The 15041-nt window shown below is 36.5% G+C and overlaps 1 protein-coding gene and 1 pseudogene across 1 annotated transcript in view; one reads left to right on the top strand and one right to left on the bottom strand.

Annotated features, from left to right (window-relative positions):
* The window catches only part of CTNNA3 (catenin alpha 3), a 1292302-nt gene that overhangs the window by 636421 nt on the left and 640840 nt on the right, over positions 1-15041 (top strand). The gene's annotated exons all lie outside the window — the stretch shown is intronic.
* Positions 13463-14889, bottom strand: LOC118670284 (annotated as a pseudogene).

Below are 15041 nucleotides of genomic sequence, written 5' to 3'. Positions count from 1 at the left end.
ACAGCCATTTGTGAAAACAATGATGGACTTTGAGTATATCAGCCCGAGCAAAATAAGTCATAAAAAGCTAAGAACCATATCATTTCACTTATATGTGAGATATAAAATGGAAATTCATAGACACAGAGAATATTATGGTGGTTATCAGAGAAGAGGATGTGGGGATAGTAAAGGGTGAAGGGGAGCAAATATATGGTCATGGAAGATGATTTCACTCCAGGTGGTGGGGACACAATGCAATATACCGATCATGTATCATAGAAATGTACACTTAAAACCTATGTAATCTTTTTGTTTGTTTAATTTAATTTATTTATTTTTAAAATTGTTCACAGTATTACAGATGTCTCCCGTTTTCCCCCCTTTGCTCCTCTCTGCTCACCGCCCTGCCAACCCCAGGCCTTCCTCATACTATTGGCTATGTGCATGGGTTATGAATATATGCATATATGTGAAACCTATATAATCTCATTAACCAATGTCACCCCAAGAAATGTAATAAAACAGCTCTTAAAAGAGGGAAAACACTATTATTCATTGGCAGTAAAACTTTACCTTTTAAAAATAAATCTTGTTGTTTCATAAAAAAAAAAAGTAGCGTAGTATCACTTTAAAAATTCAAAAATAGAAAATGAAGACTAAGTGGGAAAGCTGAAAAACTTTCTTGGCACTCAACATACAGGACTTAGTCAGTACGGACTTTTTTAGTTGTTCCCACTATACTGATTACTTTGCATTCTCTCTCACTGTGCCTGGTGCCAACACACAGACGTGCATTTATTTTCCTGGAATATAGATATTATAACTCCTTCAAACATTATCTCCTACTGAGATTGATGGACATTTTCGAGGAACTAACTCTTTAGACCTTCAACTGCTATTTTCTGACTGTTCTCTAGATCTATTGATTCCTCTTAGCAATTTGAGTTTACAGATGAGTATGTAAAAGTGGTGGCTTGAATTTTTTGATAAAAGTAAGCATCTCATAACACCTTTCTTTATGTTTTACAACTACTTCTTTGTATTACCAAGAATACAGTTGAAGATTATATTATAAAAAAGGAGTCATTTAGCTAAAAAGTAAAAAATACCAATCAATACATAATTAAATTTGCTCTTCCCAGAAAGAAGATTTTTAACGGAATGTTCTATTATTTTCATAAAGTTAATTTTTAACGAATAACCCAGTACCAGCTTCAAGTTTGATGATTTGCTGGGAGGCCTCAGAGAGCTCAGGATATTCACTCATGGCTATGACTTATTACACTGAGAAGATACAAAGCACAATCATCAAAGGGAAAAAAATGAAAGGGGTATAATTGGAAGGAAACCGGCTCAAACTGCCAAAAGTCCTCTCCCAGGGGAGTCACAGAGCACATTTAACTTCTCCAGCATCAAATTGTGACAACGTGTGTTAAATGTTATCTACTAGGGATGCTTGACTGAGCTGAGCCTAGAAGCCCATGGTTTTTGTCGGCTCTGTAATCACCCTCTGCCTATAATCTGTATCAAAATGCCAGATTCCTAGTAAAAAGCAGGTCTTCGGCATAAACCATATTGTTTGTACAAATGTGTGGGCACAGGGAACTACTTTTCTTAATTAGGGGAAATTTAATATTAGTTTAGGGGGACTGTTTGCCATTCAAGTTCTGAGATTTCAGCCAAAGATCAAGCCTGCAAATAGGCCTTTCTAGGGGTAGCAGTCTCAGGCCTACTATGCTAACTATATTCTCTGCACAAGCTAAATCCAGCATGGCTCTAAATCCACATATTCTTCTAAAATTTTGTTTTAATGACAACCACTATACAACAGGTTAAGGCCTGAAAATAACTGAGGAAAGCAGTATAGATTTTATATTACAGAAGCTTAATACATATTAATCTATTCAGTGCTTTTTGGTAAAAATTGGTGCCATGATCTTCTCCCTTTAACAGTTTATGAAAAGAGTGATCCTTTCACTAGACTTCTCAGAGACTGTACAACCATAACAACAAGTAAAATAAATAGAAAGTGTGAATATAAAAAAGCAACTAAGTGTTGTTTGGGATTCAGGACAAAGGACTTGATGTTTATTCTCCTTATTAGAGGAGAGTGTGCAGGAGACAGAGTGTCCGCAGAAGTGATACTGAGTAAGGAGACCAATGAGAGTTTGTAGGGATGATGCTGACATTCACTAATAAGGAGTTTGGGCAGCTGCAGAGACCAGGGCCAAAGTCACACATCACAATGATTCCATAAACAAAATAGCAAACTCAAAACAAATCTTCTTAAAAGAAACCAGGGATTTCTTGGGTTGTCTTAACAGGGTTTCAATATTTAGAAGCCAGTTTAAGAGCTTGTAGTGTATTTTTTCCCCTGCATGTTTGGATGAACCACAGGAACAAATCTAAGATAAGACACATTTTCCACCTATATATACACAGCTAATTACAGCAGGCCGTAGTTAAGACAAAAATTAAATCAGATACCTAGTGGAGGATAAAGAATCCACCTTTTCCTGAAAATGATCAGAAATGTCAGTAGCAAGAGATAACAAAGAAAAAAAATACCTATTTACCCCTGCTTTAAAAAAATTCTGGCTTCTTTGGCTTCAGCTGGTTTAGTTAGTTCATTGGTGTCATAAGAAATGTACAATTTTGGGGCCGATTTGATGCAATTATTGTGTAATGCCTGTTATTTTTTCATTGGAGATCTGGGACATAGTTAATTCTACTTATTGATTTAAGGGCATGGATTTTGGAATCAAAGAGACCTTAGTTGAAAGCTTAACTTCATTCAGTATGCTAGCATTGTGGTTATTGATGGGCAATACAGCTTCTCTATACCTCATTTTGTTTACCTGTAAAATGAGAATTATGCTGGAAATTAAATGACATTAATGAGGAATGCTTATCTGTGTTTCAGTACAAACTATCTATTAAATAAATGGCCATTTATTGTTGTTGCTACTATATCGTAGGTGCTATGGATATAGCCCTTACCCTTAAGGACTATATATGGCGAAAGAGACATGTAAATAAGCTCTCAAAATGCTTTTGTTAATTGTAAAAGAAACTTTATTGCACAAAATGATTAAATGTCAGTTGTTCCTTTACTTGAAATATTGTTTTACCAAGATATTTTATTTTTTAATTAAAAATTCTTAATGTTGACAATTGCAAGTGTCCCCATTTTCCCAGCCCTTTGCCTACCTCCACCTCCCCTGCCTCCCCCTTTCTTGGCCTTCACCAAACTATTGTCCTTGCCCATGGGGTACGCATATATGTTCTTTAATCCGTTCACCTTCTTTATCCCCTCCCCTCGGGCACTGGCCAGTCTGTTCCATGCACCCATACTTCTGGTTTCATTTTGTTCATCAGTTCCTTTTGTTCATTAGATTCCCCATATGAGTGAGGTCATGTGATATTTATCTTTCTCTGACTAGCTCATTTCAGTTAGCATAATACTCTCCAAGTCCCCCTGTTGCAAATGGTGAAAGTTTCTTCTTTTTTTATTTTTTTAATATATTTTATTGATTCTTTACGGAGAGGAAGGGAGAGAGATAGAGAGTTAGAAACATCGATGAGAGAGAAACATCGATCAGCTGCCTCCTGCACATCTCCTACTGGGGATGTGCCCGCAACCCAGGTACATGCCCTTGACCGGAATCGAACCCGGGACCTTTCAGTCCGCAGGCCGACGCTCTATCCACTGAGCCAAACCGGTTTCGGCGTTTCTTCTTTTTTTGACATGCAGTAATAAAAGTGGAAATGAGGCACCGAATTGAACAGAAGTGGAAGATATTATTTTGCCTTCCCAAAGCCTTTCCTAGGAGAATAGGAAAGGCTTTGGACTGCAGCCTTACAATTTACAAGTGAATGTTTTATAGGTGAAGAGAGGGAAGGAACATTCCAAGCAGAGTTCATGCACAAATGTATGTTTAGGGAATTATAAGTAGTTGATATTGGTGGGTTGTACAATATGAAAGTTAGAGGCAGGAAAAGAGACTGAAGTGGAAAGCCAGAACCAAACCAAAATAAAGTAATAATCTCCCTCTTGGAAAAAAAAAATGAATTTTTTAAATGAGGTATATTTAAATTAAACGTGGAAATGTTACATCTTACAGTAGTTTGATGTATTTTGAAAAATACATTCACTAGTATAATTTACACTCCTAACAAGATGTAGAATAGAGATATAGAATATTTACAAAATGCCATTATGTTCATCCAGCTCCCTAGAAGACACATTCCCTCAAGCTCAGATTTCTTTTGCCAAAGATTAGTTTTGCCCAGTTTAGAATTTCATATAAATGACTTTTGTAAGGCTTCTTTTGCTCAGCAAACAATTTTTGAGATGCTTACATCAATAGTTTGAACCTATTTAATTACTGAGTGGCATTCCTTTGAGTCAATATACTACACATTTACCCATTTTCACCTGGCTGGTGTGGCTCAGTGGTGGAGTGCCGACCTAGGAACCAGGAGGTCATGGTTCAATTCCTGGTCAGGGCATGTGCCCAGGTTGCAGGCTTGATCCCCAGTTGGGGATGGGGGGGAGGGCGTGCAGAAGCCGATAAATGATCCTCTCTTAGCACTGATGTTTCTATCCCTCTCTCCCTCTCCATTCCTCTCTCTGAAATCAATAAAAACACATTTAAAAAATTTATCCATCTTCATGTTGATGAACATTTGAATTGTTTCCAGTTTGGGACTATTACGAATAGAATGACTGAATATTTCTGTACAATTTTTTGTTGATATATATTTTCATTTCTTTAAGGTATACACTGAAGGGGATTGTTTGATCATAGATATATATTTAATGTCAAAAGAAGTTGCCAAATCTTTTTTCAAAGAGACGGTACCATTTTACACTGCCACCAGCAATGCAAGAGAGTTCCAAATTATTCCACATATTTCCAGCATTAGGTATTATGATTTTAGACATTTTAGTGGCTGTAGAAATAGTGTTCAGTTCCATAATGTTTTTAGTATAGAGTAATTTTTCATGTGTTTATTAGTCATTTGTATATTTTCTTTTATGAAGTGTCTATTCAAAAACATTTCCCCCATTTTTATTGTTTATATTTGTCCTCTTATTATTGTGTTGGAGTTATATATTCTTTACACAAGTCCTTTGTTAGTTGTATGTATTGGGACTATTCTCTTCCCATTTGTGGCATTCCTCTTCATATTTTTAAGTGTCTTTTTATGAGCAGTCTAATTTGTCATATTTTTTATAGTTTCTACTTTCTGTATCGTGTTTAAGAAATCTTGAAGATTGTGAATATGTTATATTATGTTTTCTTCAAGAAGCTTCCTGCTTCTAATTTATTAGCCACTTCAAATTAATTGTTGTGCATGGTATAAGAACGGAATTGAGGTTCATTTTTCAAAATACGGTTATCTAGCTGTTCCAGCACCTTTTGGGCTTACTTTTTCTCACTGATTGCTCTAGGCTTTGTAAACATATATTATCCCTATTAATATGGATATATTCTGGACTCTCTAATGTTTTATTTATTTACATGTCTGCCCTTTTGCATATTTTCTTGATTACTGTAGCTTTATAAGAAGTCTTTAAACCAAGTGCTCTTATTATTCCAAGTTTGTTGTTTTTTTGAGAGTGTGTTACTTATTCTAGATTCTCTGCATTTTCATATAAATTTTAGAATCAGCTTAACAATTTTTACAATGAAAGCCTGCTAAGATTTTGATTATATTAAAGTTATAGATTAAATTTGGGTGATTTGACAATGTAGCTGTGTTCACTTTTCCAATACATATGTAAGTCATTGGTATTCATTTACTTAAGACTTCCTTACTTTGTCTTGGAAATATTTCATAGTTTGCAGTGCAAAGTTGTATTTATTTATTTTTGTTAAATTTATCCTTGAGTGTTTTATGACATTTGATATTTCAAATGGTATCATTCTCCAAATTCCATTTTTCATTTCTTCCTTGCTGATAAATACATATATAATTGTGTGTTTTTGTTCTTTTTTGTTTGTTTTGTTTTGTTTTACATATCTCGTAGCCTATGATCTGACTAAACTTACTAGCTCTAATATTTCAATAATTAATATCTTGTGATTTTTGTGTGTACATACTCATGTCTGTGAATCATGTTTTCTGAGACAGTTTTTCTTATTCCTTTATATTTAATATTTCCTTAGATTTTTTTTCTTGCCTCTTTGCATTGGCTAGGACCTCTAGCATAATGTTGAATAAAGGTGTAGAGAATGGACATTCTTGTCTTAACTACAATCTTAAAAAAACACATTTCATATTAGGTATAGACTTATCTTTGGTTGAGAAAATTCACTTCTATTCCTAGTGTGCAGAGATATTTTTTTCATAAATGGGTGTTGAATTTTCTCAAATGCTTTTTTCTACATATATTTAAATGATCATATGCTTATTTGCCTTTATTCTGTTAATGTAATGAGTGGTATTGGTTTCTGAATATTAAACAAACCTTGCATTTCTGAAATAAGGCTTAGCTGGCTGAGATGACTTATTCTTTTTATATAGTAATGAGTATAATTTGCTAATATTTTGTTAATTTTTTTATATGTATAAGTATAAAGTACATAGAACTGTTAAAGCTAATGTATAAATTTGTAAAGGATTGAGTTAAATTCAGAGAGAACTTAACAGAGATAATTTTAAAATATCTTTATTTATTCAGTTTTCATATAGTTGTAGTTCTTTGGTGATTGTCTACCTTTTTGAGACAAAATTGTGTTATACTTTTCTAGAAATATTTAAATTTAAAAAAACATTTTTAAGTTTATTAGGAACATTTGAAAATTGCCATACCTTATTTATCCCATTTATTTCTTTTGTGATATTTTCATTTTCTCATAGTAAATGTCTAAAATATTTTGCTATTTCATTGTTTTTAATACAAAGAATTGATTTTTTTATATCCACAGATTTCATTTTTAAAAGTATTGCTGTGTTTTATCAAATGTATAATTCAATGGATAGGAAGATACATCATTAACTTATAGCCCACTAAGAAAGCAAACAAAATAATAAAACACTGCCAAATAAGTGTTGATACACTGCTTCTTTTATCTCTTATAATCTTTTCATTATATTTATTGAAAGAGCCCTTTTGATAGCTTAGCATATTTTCAAAACATTTATCACTATTGTGCATACATCAAAGAGGAAAAATAAGCAGACTGCATGGATTAAGTTATTACTCTTCACATTCAGAATCTAATTCTTCCAAATATTTCAGTCATTTGTACATATGTTTTTCCCTTGATATTGTGTTCTGTGTCACCAAAATATTGGTGATTCAACTTTATTTAACAGTATTTACTTAGTGTTTCCTATCGGAAGTGACATCTAGCAATACATTTTCTCTATTTTTATTTATCTGAGATTCTCTTTTTAACTTATTTTGAAGGATATTTCCTCTAGATATTGAATTCTAGATTTTCAATATTTTTATTCTTTTATCACTTCAAGGTGCCATTTAACTGTCATCTAGCTTCCATAGCTTCTATTGGGAAGAGAGATAACATTAATATTGTTTCCCTAAAAGTAATGAGTCTTTTTCTCAGCTTCCTTTTTAAATGTTATGTTTGATTTGCTCTTATGTGGTTAAACTGTGATGTGCCTAGTTCTGTTTTTCTTGAAGTTATCCCAGTTGGGGCTCACTGAGGTTCTTGAATCTGTGGGCTTTGCATTCATTAGATTTGTAAAATCCACAGCCATTCTTTTTTTTTTTTTTTTTCAAATATTGATTGCCTTAGTCTCATTCCCTCTACACTCTCTTTTAAGATTCCTGTTAAATGTATGCAAGACATTTTGATCATGCCCCACATTTCTCTTTTGCTCATTCCTGTGGTCCTCTCTCTTCTAGTCTTGTGCTTCTAATTTACTAATACCATTGGATTCTGTGTCCAATCTGTTATTCCTGTACAGTGAGTTAACTTCAGATATTGTTTTTCAGTTTTAACATCTCCATTGTATATAATATATACTCAATTTTTCTGTGTACTCTATATTTTCATATATCCTATTTAGTATTCATTTTCATTGGAGTATTAATCATAGCCATTTTGAAGTCCTAGTTTGTTAATCCCGTTATCTGGAACTTCTCTGGATCTATTGCTATGGGTTCTTTTAGTTTTTAGCATTCATGTTCTCCTGATTCTTCACATGCCTACTTTATTTTTATTGTAAGCTAAACTTTGTGGATCATGTTTTTCAGAGGCTCCAGATTATTTTAATTTTTCCTTAAGAATGTTGAGTTTTAGATTGACAGTGAGTTAAATCATTGGCAGGTCATTTTGATTCTGTCAAACTTGGTTTAGGTTCTCTTTGTAATTTTTAAACCATGCATTTCCCCCCTTTCCTTTTTACTAAGAACTAGCGTATATATATTTCCTTTGAATTACATTCTTTTGAGTTGTACACTTTATTTTGTTTAGCTGGCTGAATCCCCCTGCAGATCTGTGTGTGCATGACAAAGTAATGCAAATGGTCCATAGAACAATTGTAGATGTCTAGTAGGCTCTCTTTCAATATGGCTTAACGGGCCTTAAATATTCTTTTTAATTCTTATTTTTGGAGTTTTCTGAGATTTTGAATAGATGAATTATATGGCAAAATGACTATAGTACTACCTATGCATTGATATTAGAATCTTTTTGTATAGTCATTTAAACTAATAGAAGTTTACCTGCTAGGGCTTCAACTCCTAGAATTCAGTGTACTATCTCTAGTTCCCTCTATTTTCTTTTCAGTATTTTCTGAGATGTGGAATCTCAAACTGAATGTAGAAAGAGCTACTGATATTTGTTGGATTAGTCAACAAATTGGTTGCCTAAAATAGTTGTACCTGCAATGAGCTATAGAGTTTCATAATCTTCTTTCATTCTTATATCATTTTCACAATTTTTTTCATACATTAAAAACTACCTATGCTATTTTTTGCCTAGTATTTTCCTTTAAACAAACTTTAAATCATCTCACTTAAAAAAATAACTAAACTAATCCTAAATGATAGTCAACAATCCTAAAAATATGTTAACTGCCAAACTTAGTTATTGATATTGTTATTAATTATAAAATATACTAGAAACCCGGTGCACAAAAATTTGTGCACTCAGGGTGGGGGGTCCCTCAGCCTGGCTTGTGCCCTCTCGCAGTCTGGGAACCCTCGGGGGATGACCACCTGCTGGCTTAGGCCCATTCCCTGGGGGATTGGGCCTAAGATGGCAATCAGACATCCCTCTGGCAGCCCAGGAGCCCTTGGGGGATGTCCACTTGCCAGCGGGGAGCAGGCCTAAACTGCAGTCGGACATCCTTAGCGCTGCTGAGGAGATGGGAGAGGCTCCCACCACCACTGCTGTACTGGTAACCATCAGCCTGGCTTGTCACTGAGCAGAGCTCCCCCTGTGGGAGCGCACTGACCACCAGAGGGCAGCTCCTGCATTGAGCGTCTGCCCCCTGGTGGTCAGTGTGTGTCATAGTGACTAGTCATTCCCAGTCTTTCTGCTGTTAGGGTCAGTTTGCATATTACCCTTTTATTATATAGGATAGAGGCCTGGTGCATGGGTGGGGGCCGGCTGGTTTGCCCTGAAGGGTGTCCTGGATCAGGGGGGTGTCCCGCTGGGGTGCCTGGCCAACCTGGGTGAGGGGCTGAGGGCCTTTTTCAGGCTGCCCAAGCCCCCTCCCCCCCCCAACTCCCCCCTCCTGGTGACAGAAGCTCCCAGCCTCTCCTTTTTTCCTTTTTTTTAAAAATTTTATTCTGAGATTTATTTACCTTCTATAATTGAAACTTTGTTGCTTTGGGTGTTGCTCAGAGCTGGCCGGGAAGCTTGGCTTCCTCCATCATTGGGGCAACCAAGCCTTCTGCTTGCTCCAGCTCCGTGGCTGCCGGTCGCCATCTTGGTTGGGTTAATTTGCATATATTCGCTCTGATTGGCTGGTTGGCGTGGCTTAAGGTGTAACAAAGTTATGGTCAATTTGCATGTTTGTCTTTTATTAGTGTAGATATATATATATCCCACATTCAAAGGCTGTTAAATTGCATTGTTTACCCATATTTTCAGAAAAACATCACTTCTACTGTCATGGTAAACAACCTGCTTCCCCGTTTATAATGGTTTGGCCTTCTAGCAACTTCAGCAGGAAATTATAGCTAATTTGCCTACAAACATCAGGTGGTCATAATAATCTGGCCACTCAGTGTATATCAAAGGCCAATCTAGGTCATAGCTGAACAAATCTATAGTAATTTACAAGGACTCTAATACCTGTTTTGTTGATATGATAAGATTCAGGGAGTATTAAATGAGGTGACAGATATGAAATTATGTAAGTAATTATGTAAATTTTTAGTTTAGCTTATTTTCCGTATTCCATGAGCTTAAGTCAATTTGTAGACTGAAGTATCAACCCAGGGAGACCCTGCCCCATCTCTCCAAAATGAGCAGAAATAAATAACCTGAGGCAGAGAGCAAAGGCAATAATAGACACTTTAGAAACAGCAAGCCCTACACTTTTGATTTGGTTTTCCTTTTTTAAAAAAATTGTCCTTTTAAAACAGGAAACACACACACACACACACACACACACACACACACACACACACCCCTATTGCCAGGTCAATATGTGTTAATGGATTTATACCAAATTCAAGGTTACAATGGCACTGTGCTCTCCCAGCATTACCCAGGGGAAAAGGTTATTAAGAGGAACAAATAAAGGGAAATTGAATGGTTATGGGTTCAACTGCTGGAAAGCACTTAAGGTTTCCTTTATTTTGCTATTTATTCATGCACAATGTCTTTAGTATTTAAATGTGCTTCTTTTTATTGCTGAATCCATTGAGGCAGTGAACTGTATCTTTTTGAGCTGCTTGTGTAGTTAAATGTCGGATTGCCATCCTGGGAACCACAATTTAATCACCACATAGGTATCATTTAGCTGAAGACATTTTGCCTTACAACACTTACCATACAAGAGTTAGGGTGATATATTTAAATTATTTTCCAGCTTCAAGAAATATGCTTCCTCTGTGGTGGGACTTTGGTTGGGTCTGAGGAATTGGGAATAAGCACAGAGAATAAAGAAAGAAAACAGCTACTTTGGTGGTCAACAAGTTGGCATTCTTGACCTTGCTATTCAGTAGAAAATAACATATTTACAAGCTCTTCACTATTTCCAGTTTTGTTTTTCCTTGAAATTGTGTCAATAGACTTTAAACACATAGAATAGTTATTATTTGTTTGTTTCTAGACTGCTTATAAAAAAGAAAAGGATAATAATGAAGGATTATAAAAAGGATAATAATGAAAAACCTAGATAGCGCAGAACATTTGTGGACTTGGGGAAAGAACTGACACTCTTGGGGAGTGATGGATAGATCATCCTGTTGAGAACAGTTTTACTTTGTCTCATGGCACAAGGCCTCAGAAACCTTGTCCATTCATTCATTCATTACTTGTTAATATTTACTTGGTCTTTCTGCCTACTATGTTTTAAAAATCCTTAATTCTTGATTTTCATCTATGACATTTTCCATCATTTTCCATATTCATTCAAGTAAAGGATGGTTGTTGTTTAAGGCCTAAAGTTTTACTCATTTGATTGGAGTCTAGTGGGATCTTTTCAACATTTCTGTTCTCTTATCATGCTATTTCTGTGCCCTTCTTATCCACTGCCTAATTTTGCTCTAACTAGGTTCTTTATAATCTACTTCTGGCAGGTAATTTGATCTTAAATGCTTAGTATTAAAATGTACTAGTTAGCAATTCAATGGATGTCTCACCGGAAGGTGAGTGGGAACTTTGATCCTTAGTGACTCACTATTTAAAATTTGCTTGTGTATTACTGTATTTGTGACTAATGTCTCCTGTGAGAAGCAACTTGATATAGCTAAAATAGGGGGAAAGGTGAGGAATGTGATCCCAGTACAGGGAATAAATGTAAGTGCTTTTTTATGTAGTTTCAGAAATATTTACTGTACTGACATTTCAACAGAGCAGATGCCATGAGCCTATTTAACAGGCATCTAAATAACAGCTCGAGTTCAAAGGATATTACAATAAAAACATTAAAGTAATGATACACATTTAAAATATGTACTGTATAGTACAGTGTAGATAGTATGTACCCTACCACTTATAAAAATTTAATGAATCTTTTTTCTCTTCTTCAAAATGTGATACTAGTGTTCTACCTCAGAGTGGCTACTAAAGTAGACAAAGCACATAGAATAGCACAGTTCCTCGTTTAAAATTGATGTGGATAATTAGGTAATTTTTAATTGGATACATTTATTTTAAGCTAAAAGTCCCCATAAGAAAATTTCTTGGTAGGAATTTCAGAATATAAAAATACTATACTTCTGGATTACCATTTGGCATCCAAATTGGTAGATTATGAACCTAACTCTCATATCAGCTCTGTCATTAACCAGCTATTGAATTTTGGTGAGTTTCTGACTCAGTTTCCAGATTTATAAAAATGAAGTAATTTCTGTTGATTTTACTGTGATTCTTTTGTTTTCTATATTCTGTTGGTCAATGAAAAGCAATAGTTGAAAACCCTTTAACACCCCTGTGAACCTATAGGAAGAATAATAACCTAAATAGAATGGTTTTTAGGCAGTCTACTGCCTAGACTTGGGTAGGTAGGTGATCTTTAGAAGTTTGTTCTACTACAAGTACTCCTGGTAATATCGCCCATGGTGGGGAGCTTCTAAATCTTGTGAAGCAGCTTCAGAAGGGAGGATAGAAGGGAGAGACAGAACTGTTGAAAATATAATGCTTAATGTACATGGTCAAGGATTCTAACAAATTCCCAAAGTCTCTCCATATATCACTGAGAACTGCATTATTAGAACTATAAATGTGTAGTGATATCAACTATTTGGCATTAAAAACAGACCTTGCTATATTAACTTACAATTTGTCACCTTTATCTCTTTATGAGAATAACAGTATAAAGATCTCCAATTGGCCCTTTAGCCTAGAACTCCTAAATACTCACCACATGGTCAAGGTTGACCTGAATGAACAGCTGTGGAGCCTAGGCCCCCGCCCCCCCCCCCCCCCCCCCCCCCCCGCCTGCTGTCATTTTGAAAAGAATCAAGATTCAGCACCTAGTGGGCCCTCCACCCTCAATGCTATGAGTTTGTGGGTCTCCAGAAACATTAACTGCACTTTGTGTAAGTCCATGGGCAAGTTTGAATATTGAGATCTAGTTGGAAAAAATAGCAGCCAATACAACATAAGCTGGAATCATTAGAAAAGCTAAAATAAGGGTTTTGTTTTTTTAAATGCTTCCAGTTCAAGTCAAAATTAAGGTGTCTATTAAGTCTCACAAGCTTTCAAAGCTGTGGATAATTTGCTGGTTTTTGGGGAAGGGGAGAAGAATCTATAATAAGCATGTTCCTTGGAAAAAAATATCATGGTTAAGTTTATGAGCTATTAAGTTAGTTTAAATTTTAATGATACTGAATATTCATCTTGCTTCTGTTCTGGGGCTCCACTGGACATACATAGAGTTCTTGAGAATTATCAATGATATCATAAATCATTTGAGATTTGATGGCGGCTGCACAATCATTGTTCTTAATCTACTCCAGGACCAAGTTCATGAGTAGATGCTGAAGCAGGGAAGTGTGTGGTACCAGGAGTTGTTTCTGGCCTGCACTTTGTACTCCAGGACCGAGGGCAAGCCCCCAGCAGGTCATCACAGATGATCAGCTCCCTGACCCCCGCAGAGCCAACCATCAAAAATGCGCACCATCAAAAACCACCCCACCCTTGGAAACGTTGACTTGGGTAGGAGGTTTGAGGACATGCCACAAACCAGCACAGCTCCCTTGACATCAGGGATAAAGTCAACTCCACACCTTACACAGTCTCATTGGCACAGTAATACACATAGGAGGGGTCTGGGCTGAGGGTCCAGGTGCTTGGGTCTAGAATTTTTGTATAACTCCCACGTTTAGGGTGGATGATATTCACAGTCCCAAACTTCTTGGCTTCTTCTGAGGCTTTAGCTCAGCGGTTCTCAACCTGTGGGTCGCAACCCCTTTGGCGGTCCAACGACCTTTTCACAGAGGTCGCCTAAAACCATCCTGCATTTCAGATATTTACATTACGATTCATAACAGTAGCAACATTGAGGAGGAAACTGGTCTTGCAAGGCATGTCAGGCCATAAAAACTGAACAATGCATTGCCCTGGGAGAGGGGGGGGGAGGTCTTTATCTCTGGCCCCAGGACAGATCATCTGATAAGACCTGGGAATCCCCAACACCTGGGGGCCTTCCTATAAGCCCAGGAAGGGGCGGAACCATATCTGCAAGACAAAGATCCCAGAAGATTATAAAAAGCAAAGCCTCCGTATGTTACTTCACTCTGATTTGGAAATTATTTCCCGGAGTCCACTAGTCACTAGTGTTATTAAATGGGTCCCTCCCTTTCTCTAGGAAGCGTGCTTGGTATTTCTTTGCTCTTCTGTAACAACATTACAGTTTTGAAGTAGCAACGAAAATAATTTTATGGTTGGGTCACAACATGAGGAACTGTATTTAAAGGGCCAGAAGGTTGAGAACCACTGCTTTAGCTGACCAAGCTCCAGTCACCACAGAGTCCACACACCTTCCTGCTTTCAGCCAATCAGGTTTAAGGGGACAACAGTGAATGAGCCAGACCACCTCCTTGCGAAAATCTCCTTATGGTGGTTGTCCAGAAGGGCTAATTCCAGCACAAGATTCTCTGTGATTTTAAGAATCTTAGGAAAATCTGATGACCTGTGGCTCATTTCAAAAACATAGTTTAATAATTCTTTTTGTATCTCTAACAACACCAGGCGGTAGCCTGGTGGGCCGCCGGAAATTGACCACTTGTCTTGCTTGAGGCATCCTTGATGCTGCAGGCACTGCTGCCGCCAGCCAGAGGGAGAGAACTGAGCACGTGGGCTGTGGGCTGTGGGCTGTGGGCTGTGGGCTGTGGGCTGTGGGCTGTGGGCTGCGCGAGTCTCTGCCATGTGTTTTTTTAAAAACTTAAAGTTATG

Source organism: Myotis myotis, unplaced genomic scaffold, assembly GCF_014108235.1.
Source record: "Myotis myotis isolate mMyoMyo1 unplaced genomic scaffold, mMyoMyo1.p scaffold_m19_p_15, whole genome shotgun sequence".
NCBI classification, from domain to species: domain Eukaryota; kingdom Metazoa; phylum Chordata; class Mammalia; order Chiroptera; family Vespertilionidae; genus Myotis; species Myotis myotis.
Note: the sequence above shows the minus strand (reverse complement) of the source record. Positions and strands in the feature narration are given on the sequence as shown.